Source organism: Hippopotamus amphibius, chromosome 1 (assembly GCF_030028045.1).
Source record: "Hippopotamus amphibius kiboko isolate mHipAmp2 chromosome 1, mHipAmp2.hap2, whole genome shotgun sequence".
NCBI lineage: Eukaryota > Metazoa > Chordata > Mammalia > Artiodactyla > Hippopotamidae > Hippopotamus > Hippopotamus amphibius.
Window position 1 is genome coordinate 16,894,948 of NC_080186.1, and position 16,069 is coordinate 16,911,016.

General features: G+C 42.5%; 1 protein-coding gene across 3 annotated transcripts in view; it reads left to right on the plus strand.

The window, feature by feature from the left end:
• Positions 1 to 5,447: 5,447 nt before the first annotated feature.
• Positions 5,448 to 16,069, plus strand: part of CDC42 (cell division cycle 42) — a 44,792-nt gene continuing 34,170 nt past the window's right edge. Inside the window, exon 1 of one of the 3 annotated variants that reach the window (XM_057699039.1) lies at positions 5,448 to 5,556. The gene's annotated coding sequence lies outside the window, so the exon portion shown is untranslated. Of the gene's footprint in view, positions 5,557 to 6,228; positions 6,251 to 6,340; positions 6,477 to 16,069 lie in introns of those variants that run through there. The other 2 variants (XM_057699058.1, XM_057699050.1) reach the window with 2 other exon arrangements.

Genomic DNA, 16,069 nt, shown 5'->3' on the forward strand with positions numbered 1-16,069 from the left:
AAGAATCCGCCTGCCAATGCAGGGGACACGGGTTCGATCCCTGGTCCAGGAGGATCCCACGTGCCACGGAGCAACTAAGCCTGTGCGCCACAACTATTGAGCCTGCGCTCTCGAGCCTGTGAGCTACAACTTTTGAGCCCATGTGCCTCAACTACTGACGTCCACCCACCAAGAGCCCGTGCTCCGCAACAAGAGAAGCCACGGCAACGAGGAGCCCGCACACTGCAATGAAGAGTAGCCCCCATTCGCCTCAACTAAGAAAGCCCGTGTGCAATGAAGACTCAATGCAGCAAATAAATAAATAAATAAATGAAAACATTTTTAAAAAAATCAAAAAACAAAAAAAACCACACATGCATAGTACAATGAATAATTATAAAGCAAACATCTAGGTAATCATCACCCAGGTCACAAAACAGAACATTGTCAACACCATCCCCCCAACCCTGCACACCCCCATCCTTTCTAGATTGCAACCTCCTTTAGAGGTAGCCAGTCGCTGGATTTTTACAATAATCACTCTCTTGATTTTCTTGATAGTTTTATCGCCTATGAATCACAGGGAAAGTCTTAACTTAGGATTTTCTCATGTAAATCCTAAGACTGAAGGCCACAAAGGAGATCCTCTTTAATATGGATCCTGCTTCAGTAAATCCTAGCAGGCTCTGGGGAGATGGCAGTGGCTTTGTGGTCTTTGGCATTTGGCAGAGAACGCAGTGTTGAGGCTTCTCTCATTCAGCCAGGTTTGAAGTGCTCACTACGTTTAAGGCGCCTGAAGAGCACTCTTAGGGGCAAGAAGATGCAACCCAAACTGATCCCACCCATGGGAGCTTACAGTCAGGCAGAGAAAGCATGGATAAACATGACAGGAGAGGGAGAGGCCCCAAGAAATCCTCAGATAAGTGCTATGGGACTTTAGAAGAGGCAGAGATCACTTTTGGTGGCAGGAAGCAGAGTAGGCTTTGTGGGAGAGGTGGATGACACTCATTCATGCATTATATTTATCAAACATTTTTGAGGGCCGGCACAGTGCCAGGAAATCAGGTAAAAGGAAACAAAAATGAATAAGATAAGGCCCTTGCCTGCTCATGGCCTACTGGTTTAGTTAGCGCAGATATAAATGATTCCAATATGGTATGCTTTTTTTTTTTTAACATAAGTGTATGTATGTATGTATTTATTTATTTATTGGCTGTGTTGGGTCTTTATTGCTGCACACGGGCTTTCTCTAGTTGCAGAGAGTGGGGGCTACTCTTTGTTGCGGTACACGGGCTTCTCATTGCGGTGGCTTTTGTTGTTGTGGAACACAGGCTCCAGGTGCGCAGGCTTCAGTAGTTGTGGCACGTGGGCTTAGTTGCTCCGCGGTACGTGGAATCTTCCTGGACCAGGGCTTGAACCTGTGTCTCCTGCATTGGCAGGTGGATTCTTAACCACTGCACTAGCAGGGAAGCTCCCAATATGGTATGCTTTAAATACAAAGTGTAATAGGAATAATTTTTTGCCTGGGGTTGTCAGGGAAGCTTTGAGAGCTGAGATCTAGACTAGTCCTTGAAGAAAAGAATAGGAGTTGGGCAGACAGAGAAGGGAACCACTGAATCTGCAGAGTCACAGAGGTGGGAAAAGATACAAGGTCAGTGTTGGCAAAAGGTACAGTTCCTGGTGGGAATGAGAGTGGGACCACCTGACAGGTAGAATGGATGAGCAGGAAAGGTGTTCTAGGCAAGGGGAACAGCATGAGCAAGGTCACAGAGACCAGAAATCTTGGTACCTGCATGTACAACACTAAGTAATGTAGTTTACCTGCAGCAAAAGGTGTGTGATGGAAATCATGATGGTTAATTTTATGTCAACTTGACTGAGCCATGGGGTGCCAAGATATTAGGTCAAACGTTATTTTGGATGTGTCTGTGAGGGTGTTTCTGGACGATATTAATATCTGAGTAGAGCAGATTGCACCGCCTAATGTGGTGGGCGTCATCTAATCAGTTGAAAGCCTGAATAGAACAAAAAAGGCTGACCTGCCCTTGAGTAAGGAAGAATTTTTTCTGACTTTGGACTCAAACGGAAACATTGACTTTTCCTGGGTCTTGAGCCAGCTGGCCACTGGACTGCAACTGAAACTTTGGCTCTTCTGGTTCTCAGGCTGTCAGACTTGGACTGGAACTATTTTACCAGTTCCTGGGTCTCCAGCTTGCCAACTCACCCTGCAGATCTTGGGACTTATCAGCTGCCATAATTGTGTGGATTAATTCCTTATAATAAATCTCTTCAGGTAGATAGACAGAGATCTAATAGAAAATATAAACAGTATAGATTTAGGTAGGTAGATCTATATATCTATGTATCTATCTATGTATCTATATATCTATATATCTATGTATCTATGTATCTATCTATCTATCAATCTGTCTATCTATCTATCTATCATCTATCTATCTATCTATCTATCTATCTATCTATCTATCTATCTATCTATCTATCTATCTCCTATTGGTTCTGTTCCTCTGGAGAACTCTAAGAGAAGGGAAAGGGAAATAACTGAAAAGGCAGCTTGGTGCCAGATCTGAGAGGACATGGAATACGGGGCTAAAGGACTTTGAATTTTATTTTGAAGTCAAAGGAGAAAACATTGGGGTTTCTGAACTGGGAAGCAACTTAATAAGAACTGAGATGCAGGGAATTCCCTGGCAGTCCGGTGGTCAGGACTCTGTGCTTCCACTGCAGGGGTCACAGGTTTGATCCCTGTTTGGGGAGCTAAGACTGAGATCTTGGAAGATGAAGGCTATGCTGTATAAAATGAATTAAAACGGAGATTCTTAAAGTAAGCCTCTAGAAATTGGATACTAATTTTGTGGGCATAGGATCTATGATGCAAAAATGATTGGGAACCCTGGATGTACAAAGGTGCAGGGACCCAAAGCAGATATAGGCACTGCAGAACCTGAAGCTGCTGGGAACTGGAAGATGATTTCAGTGGTACTAATGGGACTTATGAGTAGCTGAAAATGTGGAAATTGGGGTGAATAGGGGCTAGAGAGGGTAGAGATTTGGGAATCATCTATGTAAGAGGGTGGTGGCAAGTACCACACAGGGGCAGACATGGGGGGCAGCGGTAGCAGAGTGATTCATCAAGGGCCTTGCAGGTTGCAAGTGACAGAAACCTACTTCACCTGGCCCAGGCAGTAGAGGGAATTTATTGGCTAATATGACTGAAAATTGAAGCAAGACTGGATCTGAGGGCTCAAACAACGCTACTGGGACTTGGTTTCACTGTCCCATCTCTCAGCTCTGTTTTGCCCTCTGTCTTGGTCTCATTCTCAGGCAGTCTCTCGGCTTACAGTGGGAAGATGGCTGCCAGCAGTGCCATGATTACATCCTGCCCTCAGAAGACAGATTCATTCAACTGGACAGTTCTGACCACAGGCTCAGAATTGAATCTTACTGGTTCATACTGTGTCATATGCCCATTGCTGAGATGCTGTGGCGAGAGGGCTGTCTAAAATGCTGATTGGCCAAGCATGGGTCACATGTCTATCCCTGCAATTGGGGGTAGACTCATCTCCTCTAGAGCCACAGGAATTGAGAACTGGGGGAAGGGTTGCCCAGGAGAAGTAGACGTGCTATAACCAGAGGAAGGAGGAATGGACCCTGGGCTGGTAACCACAGGGGAAGGAAACCTGGAGACCCACAGGCTGCCCCTCCTGCCAATGTGAAGCAGCTGCAGCCAGTGGGGCAGTGGGGAGGGGGCACTAGGAGGCAGGGGTCTAAGCTGGCAGCAAGGGAAGGGGTAGACTGGGGTCAAATGGTAATGCTGTTGCCTTGGTGGCTGTGAAAAGTTTGGGGAGGGTCCTTCTGACAAAAACCTGACAGCATAATAGATAAAGTGCTAAGTAAGTCCTTGTCCTCAGAATAAAGGCAGGAAAAGCCAAGTGGGTTGGGTGACACCCCATTGAGATATTGCTGCTGATGGAAAGGGCAGACATTGTCTGGGGACACTGATGGAATTGTGAGACAGGATGGAGGAAAGGTCACTGCCAATTGGCTTTGCAGGGGGAGAAAACAGCAGTTTTCCCTCCAGTTTAAGAAACTAAGCTCATGCATTTTTACAATAGTCAAAAATTTACAATAGCCAAAAATAACCTAAATTCCAACAGTAGGAGATTGATTGGATAAACATTGTAATGGTCATATAGTAGAATGCAGCCTTTAAAAACGATGCGTTGTTTGACATGGAAAGATGCTCACAATGTAGTTTTGAGAGAGAAATGCAGAGTACAATCTGTTTTTGTGCAATAAATGTGTATGTATATATCTATAGCTGTGAATATGTGGAAGGGTGTACACCAAAATGTTAATAGTTGGTATCACTAGGGGTAGGACTACAGCTGAAGCTTATCTTCCGATTTCATTGTAATAAACTTGCTAGGCAGTGTGTAGGTCAACTAGAGCCAGCCTCTTGGGTTCAAGTCCCAGCTCTGCCACTGCCTGGCTCTACGACGTTGGGTAAGTCTCTAAACACCTCTGAGCCTCAGTGCATGCATCAATAAGTGGGGGGTAATTGTTCTTAACTCATAGGGTGGTTATGAATTTTACATTACCTACTATTACATGTAAACCTGTTAGCACCATACCTATAGTAAACACTCAAAAATGCAGCTATTCTTGTGTAATTTAAAAAATCCAAAAGAAAATATGACTCAAATATGTTGAAAATAGGTGTCTTTCTTGGCCAAATAACTGTGGTAGTCATCAATAAACGAAGTATTAATTAAGATAAGCTATTTTCCTCTAACACTGGGAAACATCTGAGAAAAGACAGAGAAGATTCCTATTCTCCCGAAGTTTGCACACCAGCCGGAAAGACAGATGAGAAACAGGTGCTGTGAGGATAGGACGATCAGGAAGGCAGTGTCATTTGGAGGCTGAGAGCCAACGGAAGGGCTGAAGAGGGGGCCGCCAGGGGAAACAGTGAGTGCGAGGCCCTGCGATGGGGAAGAAGTCTCTAAACCAAAAGACGACAGATGTGGTAGGAGCGAGGGACAGTGGTTGCAGGCAGAGATGAGAAGCGAGCCCTCGGCTCTCACGCCAAGGCGTACTGAATACAGGCCTGGGGAGTCAGGAGGCCGTCCACTTGTGCGGTCTCGGGCCAGTCACTGTCCCTGTTTGAGTAGTCACTATCTTCTCCGTAAAACCGGGAATGATAACACTTTGTAAGTTGGCAAGGATCAAAAGACGTTAGTGGACGAGCTTTGCAAACGACCGTTTAGAGCATTATTACAAATACAGCAGAGCCACTGGAGAAAGAGGTTCGGAACCCAACCACCAACTAGCAAGCCGCGCTGTCTGGCGCGTGCGCGTCAGGCGGCCCGAGCCAGGGCGAAGGATGAGTTCAGGCCCCGCCCGGAACCGCTCGGCCGCTTTTCGCCTCCCGATCCCTCCCATTTCCGCGGGCACCCAACCGTGCGTCGCCTGCGTGCTGACGTCAGGCGCGTGCCCCTGTCCGGCAGCCGAGGAGACCCCGCGCAGTGCTGCCAACGCCCTGGCGGAGGAGCTGAGGTGAGTGCGGGGCCCGAGGCTCCCCGCGGGAGCGGCTCCCGCACCGTCATGACCCCGCCGCGCCGCCCCCGGCCTCTCCCCGTCCGCGGGGACAGCCCACCTCTGGGATCCCTGGAAGCCTGGGAGCGCGGGGCGTACGGGGTGGGGGGTGGGGATGCCCGGCTCTCGCTGCGCCGTCCGGGCGAGCGCGGGTACGGGTTCTGTCGGGGGACGGAAGGGAGGGGGTCGCGGCGGGCAAGGCGGGGGGCGCCGGTCCGCCGAGAGGTGCGCGGCCGGGGCGCCGGGAGCGGGGCCGAGGGCGCGGCCGGGGCCGGGCTGTCACCGGGCAGCGGCGGAAGGAAAGGGTCACACCCATCCCGGCCGCCCTGTTCCCCTCCCCCCGGCCCCGCGGACCCCTAGGGCGGGCGGCGGGCCGGGGCGCCGTGGACCGCGGAGCCGCTGGTGGGCGCTTGGGGTGCGCGGGGTGGCGGTGGCCCGGGCTTCGAGGCCGGGTCCGCCCCGCGCGCCCCGGCTGCGACTTCCTGCTTCGCCCGGCGCCGCCGCGGACATTTTGCGGCGGGCGGGGGGAGGGGAGAGGATGGCGAGCGCGGCGGGGAAGTGGCGGCCGGCGAGCGGACGGCCCCGCAGCCCGACGCCTCGTCCCGCAGGGTGGGCCTGGTCGCCGCCTCTCCGGTCTCCTTAATTCCTGCCTGAGGTCGAGTTCCTGATACCATTTCCCTTTGCTTCTCCAACTTTCCCTGCCTATTCAGCTGAAGCTTCCCGTTCAGGGAGTTACCTAACCGCCTCCCGAAACTGTCGTTCCGCCGTTTGCCTAATTCCTCTCTTTAGGGGGAAATTTTCTTTGTTCGTTGTTCCCCCCAACCCCCCTTTAAGTCCGAGCGAAATGCAGTGGGGAAGATTACGTCATCGCAATCTAAGGGGTGAGAGTTTTTAACTCCTACAAGTCAGGGACTCACTAAATTAAGACAGCATTTTGTAGCCTGGTTTGGGTCACCCAGTGGCATATCCTGCTTGTTTTTCAGCTCATCGTATTCAGAGGTGATCTTTTGAAATCCTGGCCGTCTCATATGTATCTAAAAGCCAGGAAGGTTTAAAATCTCAGGATGAGCTTGTGCCAGGGAATAAAGCGTAAGACAACACTTTCTGCAGCCAGTTGCGTAGGCAGTAACTTTAAAGATCCTTTGACTGTACTGGAATGAAGTTAGTTTATTTGTGGAAGCATTTCTTTGGTCCAAAATGAAATTCGCAGATTGTTTAACTTCTCCCATAACGACTTACTGATTCAGAGTGGGTACCTAAGTCGACTCACGTGCACTTTTTGTTGCAAGGGTGTGGTGAAAAGAGAATCAGTTCATTTTACATCCAGTCTTTGCTTGCTAGTCACTTTAATTTTGTAATTAAAAACGAGTTTTGAATTTTTAACCAAAAGTAACATTTCCAGTGCGGGGTTTTCCAGAATGTTAGGTACATTCTGAATTGTATATGCTTTACTGACTACAGGGTACTGTAGCACAGAAAAATGTTAGCATTGTAAAGCTAATGAGATCCAATTGTGTCATGCATTGTTATAAGGATAATTCATGTTGGAACAAGTATTTTCTTATTGTTTCTCATTTATGTAGAGAGAACAGATTGCTTGTTAAGAAACGCTTAAAAGAAGTGGTAGGTTTAAATCAACTTTCTGTAGCATGTAGATGTTGGTAGATGATTGGGTAGGTGTGGAGCTTGGATCTTCTGAAATACTGTACGTTTGTTTGCCATAATGCATCTCTTTTTAAGAATATAAAAATGGAGCACTTATCTGCTGCCATATTTCTTGACTCTTCTATGCTTAAGTTTAAATACACGTCAGTTTTCATCTTCCCTTTTAAAGGTATAGCAGAATAGTTTGGATTTACATTTTAGATTGAGGCAAGGAGATAAGAGATTGGTAGTAGTGTTAAAAATGAGCTCTTTTTTAAGTAATTTCTTCAAGACCCAAAAGGTGTCACAGCTTCTTAAAATGTTTGCACGTAATAACTGACACCTGTACTCAGTTGAACTTAAAGTTTTTGGGAATCTGAGGCAGGTGTTACAGCCTAGAGTAGTCAGGGGCTAAAATCAAATATCAATGAGATTCTATTAAAGCCCACCAAGCCCAAATCTTGACTTTTTTGTAACTTCAAGATTTTTCTTTTATTCAGATACTTTTTCCACTTATAATTTTATGGTATATTAGAGAAGCATTTCTAGTTACTTTGAAAATGGTTACGCTAATAAAATGTTTTGATCCAAGAAGTGTTGCATTTGGAAAACTTTGAAGTACAATTTATTGTGCTGATTGTCTGGGAATAGTATTTATAGCCATTCTTGGAAGTAAAAGATTGTTCTTTGTAGATATATTTTAAATGCATTTATCGTTTTAGGATCTTTTTTGAGAGGACAGGAACGCTTAATGAGGAACACTGCAGGCTACAGAGCCTTCTCTGCTGGGGAAGAAGGGGCTAATGTTTTAACTTGTGTCCCATAAATAGATCTATGTATTCTCCTATATTAAAGGGCTTCAGTGTAGGCTTTCAGTATTCAGTATTCTGTTCCAAGTCTGTTAGTTTCTCCCACTAGAATGTAAGTCTGTGAAGGTAGGTCTTTTGACCTGGTATGGTCACCCCTGTCTCCCTGGCACTTAGAATAGTGCCAGACCCATCACGTGTCTCAAGAAATGTTTGTCAAATGAATGAATGTGATGTCTAAGGGTTAACATTTTCTCTTTCTGCATATAGGCCTGTGTACTGTGTTTCCTGAGACCTCTTTTGTGCTTGGTCAGCCATATTCATATTTGGGCTCATTGAAGTAATGATTATTAATCTGCTTTTGCTTGACCGTATCCATCTGTTTAGTCCTATATCTTCTGCAGCTGTACTATCTGAGCAATTAACCATTGCTTAAAAATATTATCTGAACAATTAACCATTGCTTAAAAATATTTTCTGACGACCAGTTCTCAGTCTCCTAAAAATTATTCAGACTTTAGTATATGCTTCCTTCCTCTATTTCTTTGTTTGAAATAGCATCTTAATTTTGCCACTTTTTCCCCTCAACTCAACAGTATCAAATTCCTGGTCATGTTATGCTTTGTCCCTTATGTTTCTACTTTTAGTTACTCATCCCTTCAGTCCAAAATATTTTTGCTGAAGCAATTTGCATTACTTGTCATTTTAGCTGTCTGCCACTGCTGCTATTATAAGTCCTGGGACTAGTTGCCCCTGGGACATTGGTCTCAAACTGCTTATTCCATGAAGTAAAACCCCATTTTTGCCACCAAAATGGTGTCCCATTAAAACAAATTAAAAAAAATTTTTTTCAAATATTTAACTATTATGCTGAAGTCCAGAACAGTTTCTAATATAGCAAAAAGCTACATGTTGTTAAGACATGGTGTTCACCAAGCCTCAGTGGTCTGTCACCTGAAGAGAACCTCTGTTGCTCACTCTGTTCCTTAACACTTTACACTTTTTTTTTTTAAATTTGTTTATTTTATTGGCTGTGTTGGGTCTTTGTTGCTGTGCACAGGCTTTCTTTAGTTGCGGTGAGTGGGGGCTACACTTCGTTGTGGTGCACGGGCTCCTCATTGCCATGGCTTCTCTTGTTGTGGGCTCAAGGCGCGCGGGCTTCAGTAGTTGCAGCACATGGGCTCAGTAGTTGTGGCTCATGGGCTCTAGGGCACAGGCTCAATAGTTGTGGCGCACGGGCTTAGTTGCTCCGCAGCATGTGGGATCTTCCTGGAGCAGGGATCAGACCCGTGTCCCCTGCATTGGCAGGCAGATTCTTACCCACTGCGCCACCTAGGAAGCCCAACACTTTACACTTTAACACTTGCATCATCTTCTCTAAGAGTAAGCCATTTCGATTTGCTGTTTGAATTCTGTTGCTGTGTGTTCTTGAGAGAGACACTGTTAGTACAGTGATTAAGAGTGTAGACTCTGGGAGTAGACTGCTTGGATTCAAATCCTGGCTCTGGCATTTGTTAGCTACATGCAATCTGAGTAACAGCTTTGTGACTCAATTTACCTTCTGTAGAATAGGGCTAGCAATAGTCTATACCTCACAGTGTTAGGAGAATCAGTTAATCTAAGTGATGTACTTAAGACAATTCTCTGGCACATATAAGTGCTCTGTAGGTGTTTGCTCTTGTTATTATTACAGTCTTAATGCCCCTACCTTTGAGAAGTTATCTGCATTTCTCTCAAACATCAGCAGTTTAATAACCATCCCTCCTCCCAGATTAATCTCATGAAACCATAAAAATTAAATGAAGTGGGGATTGGTGTCTGCTTTAAATTTTTATCCATTATCTTAACCAGTGTCATAGAAGTAAGGGTGTAAGTTGTCAAGTGTGCAGTATGTGGTCTATGGACCAGCAGCATAAGCATCACCTTGGAGCTCCTTAGAAATCTCAGGCTCCATCACAGTCCTACTGAATCAGAATCTGAATTTTAACAAGATCCCCAAGTGATTTTTGTGCACATTAAAGTTTGAAGCATCCTTTTTAAGACTGCTGGATTTCACAGAAAGTGTTGAGTGCTTTGTTTTTGTTTTACCCCCTACTTAAGTATAACCTGGTCTCTTGTAGGCAGTGTATCAGAATTTATTGCAAGGATCGTAATCTGGAAGTGAGTGCGAAACCTGTTTGGGTTTTGAGGGAATGAGTTGTAGTTTCTTGCCTCATCTCTGTGCTCATTATCAGGAACTGATGTGTTGTTTAGTCACTAAAGAGTCATTACCCACTCAGTAATAACTAAATAAGCTTAAATTCTAGCTTTAGAATTGCTTGAACTTGAGTTCAGTTACACGTTTGAAGTCAGTGACTTTTATGGAAAACTAATTGTTGTTATGAAGAGCTTATAATTAGGATCTTTCACATAATTGTTGGTTATGAAAACAGGTGAAATAAAAGTTGGCACTTAGCTGATCAAATGTAAAAAATGTTTTCTGCTTTTTTTTTTTACTAAAATAAACTATATCTCCAATCTCAAGGGAAAATGTTAATAACTAAAATCTAGTCTTATTTAGTTACCATCCTGAAGAATTATTGCTATTTTTAAAGGACTCGATTGAATTTTTCCTCTCATTTTTCTTTTTCCTTACCCTATTTGATGTAGAAGAGGTTCACCAGCAATATCCCTGTGCAGTGTATGCTCTGGAGCAGTGTTTCATAACCCTTATCAAATCAAGGGAGACAGAGAAAAATATTGTATGCTACACTGGAGTAAATGGATGAGACTATTTTTGGCTGGCTGGAGGTGCTGCAGCCCCAGGAGAGCTGGGGGATCAGTGTCTCAGGCACACCTGTGTCCATTCTCTGTGTCCTAAGTGGCAGTATAAAGCCATCTACTGTTGGGTATTAAGCCACAGCCATCGTTTTCAGCTAAAAGCATTATCACATTTTGTTACTCCTTGTGTAAAACAGAAGAAGTGGAGAATAACAGATCAAATGAGAAGCAAATGAAACCAGAGGGAGAAGTAGAGGTGGAATGAAAGAATACTGTGTTAATTATTGTTAAGGAGTATGAGGTGATAAATTTCATAAAAGAAAGCATACGCAAGATTTCAGCTACAATCCATTTGCTTTGTTGGATTTAAGGATTTAAATTTAAGGATATTTGTAATTTTTTTTCAGTTTGCTTTTAAATCTGTTTAAAAGCAGATGAAGAGGAGTAGGAAGTGCAAGAATAAAGTTTCTTAACAAAGAATCACTGTTATGTGTGGTTTCAAGGATTTTCATTTTAATACAACTTCACTATAGCTGCTAGTATTTGTTTCACCAGCTGAATGCTATTTGAGAGGAGCTCAATTTTAGAATCTTCTGAAGTGGAATTAAACCATCTATAAAACTTATTGCTTTGCCAGAAAACCATATTTTTATTGTGAAGTTGAAGATTAACAGTAAGATTTAAAAACACTTAGACTTTAAAATGTAAATTTTCATTTAATCAGATTACTAAGAACGAATGGACAGTTCCTGTGAAATATTAGTGCTAGGGGTTTAAATCAATATGTAATACCCTCATTTGTTTCAGAAAGTGTGCAAATAATATACGTACTACAAAATACAAGCTATGAAAATGTTTGAATTATTTTAGGTCTTATGATTTATTTGTTCATAGGGCCAAAGGAAATGTTAGTTCATCCTGAGTGTTTATAAATCAGTGGTGATGGGGATAAGAGATAATTTAAAATTTAAGAGTAATGCCTGTGCTGTTTCTGTAGTGTGTTTCAGCATACCTGGAAGAGATTTCCATGGGGGTGGGTAGCAAATAAATTGGAAACCCTGCTTATTATATCCCCATCTTGGAAATTCATGATGTAAGTTTATTAAAGGTTCATAGAAGTTAGATCGTCAGGGAATCTGTTTAATTCAGTTTTGTTTTTGTTTTTTTTGGCCGTGCCACGCAGCATGTGGTATTTTCCCTGACCAAGGATCTAACCCATGTCCCCTGCATTGGGAGTGCGGAGTCTTAACCACTGGACTGCCAGAGAAGTCCTAATTCACTGTTTCTTAAACTTGTTTAATGATGGCCCTGCCTCCCCCACCCATGAAACACCCTGTAAAACTTTGAGAAAATGGACTGGGAGATACTGGTGTCTCGTGGCTTGTTAGTCTCTGTTAGGTTCAGGGGCTGTTGGTGTGGGTTTGCTATGGGTAGCAAAATGGGAAAATTTTTCTCAAGTTCCTGAGGCAGGTGAAAGATATAGAGACTTCAGCAGAGGCTATAGATTATCTATTTTTGCTGTGGCCTAAACCCCATTCAAGAGCTATTGTACAGAAGTTGTAATATGTAGTTCCTTGGGTTGGAACTTAGCATGTTATATATAAAACCCATCTTTGGGGTGTCTGTGGGGGAGTAGCTCCATCTCAACTTAAAAATGAGGCAAGGTATTGGATTGTCCAGTGGCTGCAAAGGGAATTTCTGAAATGGAGTCACTGTCTCCAGTTTCCTTTGTTCTTGGGTCAGTGATCCTAGTTTAAGTATTTATTGTTTTCCAATATTCTGGAAAGCTTGCAATAATTTCAAAGGCATTTTTTTTAAAGCTCTGAAAGTCATATAATTTTTAACTTTTATTTGCAATCCAAAGAATTTCTGTGTTTTAAAAAAATAATTGTTAACATACATGAGAAATTTTTAGGAGTTTGTGGCAGTAATGTGTAAGTTCTTTGTATTTTATAATTTGACATATTTCTTTTGCTTTTTCTTGTCATACATACAACTCTTCTTCCTCACAAAAACAAAAACCCACCCCAGAGCCCATCTTTTACATTAATTTTTTTTTCTGATTGCATGTATTACATGGAAACGAAGATGTATTCTAAAAACTTGTCCTTGGTTCTAGTTAAATTAGAGCCAGGAACAGAAAAATCGTTTTACTTATTGAATAGTTATCTGAGAGGGGTGGGAGAGTGGGGAAAGACAGCATTTTATGTATCAGGATTGGAGTTAGGGACTTAGGTTGGGGTGTCTTAGTTCTTTTTAAAAAATTGCTGTTTTTTGGTAATTGAGTAATTTTTCTTCAAGATCAAGATTTTTTTTAAGATTTATCTTATTATTTATTATTTATTTTTGGCTGCGCTGGGTCTTCGTTGCTGTGCACGGGCTTTCTCTAATTGTGGCAAGTGGGGGCTACTCTTCCTTGTGGTGCGCTGGCTCCTCACTGCGGTGGCCTCTCTTGTTGCGGAGCACAGGCTCTAGGTACGTGGGCTTCAGTAGTTGCGGCACATGGACTCAATAGTTGTGGAGCATGGGCTTAGTTGCTCTGAGGCATGTGGGATCTTACTGGACAAGGGCTCAAACCCATGTCCCCTGCATTGCAGCTGGATTCTTAACCACTGTGCCACCAGGGAATCCCTAGGATCAAGATTAATTCATGTCATGGATGTGACATATGTTGAAGATACAAAAGTTTATTTTTGTTGACACCAAATTCTTTCTTTCTGCTACTTTCAGTTGGAGAAATTGGTATCATTTCTGCTCTTATAAAACAATCTGTCTCTTGCTCTCCGTCTCTCTTTTCTTAAATATGAAGATGAGATGATTCTTTACAAATATTAAAACACACACACTCTAAAAAAGAAACCTAAGACATAGAAGCAGCTTTTAAAATAGAGCTAAAATAGAGGTAATCAGTAGATTTTTTGAAGACTCAGATTCTGGAGAAAACTTTTTGGCAATTATGTGATTCTTAAATTCATTATACACTATTTTAATTGATTTAAATCTGAGTGAATTGTTTCAAAATTAGAAACATGTTTTAATTATAAAATGACAGAGTGTATGATTGGTTACATTAACTATTTCACTCTGATACAGTTGCAAGCACAATGAGATACACATACTTTGTGGGGATCCTGCTTTTTCTAGGAAAGTATCTTTTTTTGCTAGTTTAAAATTTGGTAGGGGGCTTCCCTGGTGGTCCAGTGGTTGACTCTGTGCTTCCACTGCAGCGGGTGAGGGTTAGATCCCTGGTCAGAAAACTAAGATCCTGCATGCTGAGGAGCGTGCCTGCCCCCCGCCCAAAAAAGTGCAGGTAGCATTGTGCGTTCCTAGAACAGAATAGAGTTGCTCATGTTGATCCCCAAAATGATACTGGGTGGCTTTTAAACACTTGCTGTTAACTACTTTAGGTGGTTTGGGCTGTGGACTTGATTTAAGCCTCTCTTTCAGAGGGTATTAATTTGTTGTTGTTGTTCTTTATCTAGATAGTAATAGATGAGGGTTTAGGAGTTTAGAGGTTATATTAACTAACGGATATATTCTGAGTCCAAAGAACAAGTTTTTTGACTTGCTGCATCTCTAACCCATACTATTTTATTAATTTGTGAATTCAACAACCCTTTGTGTGCAAAGTTACTGTTCTAGGTTTTGGGGATATAGCAGTGAATACAATAGACCAAGACAGATCTCTGTCTCCATGAAATTGAGATACTGATGTATGAATTGGAGATACGTGTTTGGCTAAAAATGAAGAAGGGGAGGCAGTATCCTATGCTGCCACTGCACTCCAGCAGTGAAGTGGTTCAGGGTTTGTGGAACTTGGGTTGCAATTTAAAATAAGGTGGTCAGAGGAGTTCTCACTCCAGAATGACATTTGAGCAAAGACCTGTAGGGGATGTGACTGAATGAGTTCTCCAGGCAACAGCATTCTAGATAGAGGGAACTACTGTAGTCACTCTTAATCAGTGATGAGTCATGCTTAGTTTTATATGAAACATATTAAATGTCTATTAAAAATAGACATTAAACAAATGTATTCTGTAATGCATCTGGAATATCATTATAGGAACTTAGCTTCTCAAAATATGGTGTATGTATATATTTTCCATAGAAACATTGATGATCAAGGTAGAAGTTTGTGCTTTGATGGTGTTGCCTCTGTTTGCAAAGTAAAAGGCAGGTGTATTGCCAACACATATTGGTTGTTTCTCAGAGTCTTTGCAACTCTTATCTTTATTGTTTTTGTTTCTCTTGATCTCTTTTAGTGGATAGAACTATGCTGTTACTGCTGTGCAGCCTGTAGTCATGCCAGCTGTGCTGCACTGATGTAGAATTTAGTGCAAATGTTATAGCATCTCTTTGTCGAATTATTTCTTCAAGTACATAGTTGAATACTTCTGTAGAAGTTCACCCCATTAACAACAGATTTTACATCAAAATTGGTGGACTGCTTTGATTCAGAACCTTGGTAATCTGGTTAAAAATGGCTTATAGTTTGTAAAATAGATTGTATGAGGATCTGAATGTAGGTACCTCTGCCTCGTTAGATATAATAAAGTCTAAATGATATGGTTAGTTTTGTAGTTGGCATCTCACCTGGTAACCTGTTCAAAGAAATGTTCTCAGTTTGTCACTCATTTTATGGTGTATGTGTTGTCTGGATAATATAGTGACTTCTTTTTCTTTTTTTTTTTGTGCAAATGTATGCTTGTATGTGGGATTTCTGATACAGACTGGCATATGATTTCATCCTTGATAGACTCAGGAACAAATTATTGTCTCCTGATTCTGCAAAGGCTATTCTCTTGCATGTTTTCTTACAAGAGTCCTTTAAGAACATAATAGCTTGACCTTTAAGATTTCTTTTTCCAACTTCTCTATTTATCTGTGGTACAAACCTATCCTGTAATTTCCCAAACTAAAAAAACTTCCTCATAATTTACCACCTCCTTAAACAGACCCACTCTCCATACCCAAACTGGTCAATTGTTTCTTCTCTACTGCCTTGTAACTGCTACCCTAGTGCAGGTCCCTCATGTAAATCTTGGATTATTAAAGTAGTTTCTTAGCTCAGCTCCTGTACTTCATCTGCTTACCTTTGATAGTTCACTTTGGAATACAGGTACAAGATTGATACTCCTAAAGAAAGCTTGTGTGTGGATCAGAAAGAAGTGATAGCCTCCTGTTCCCCACCCACGTTAAATGAAAGTTCCTCTGCTTAGCTTTCAGGTTCTGAATGACTTGAACTCATTGTTTGTGTTTGTTTC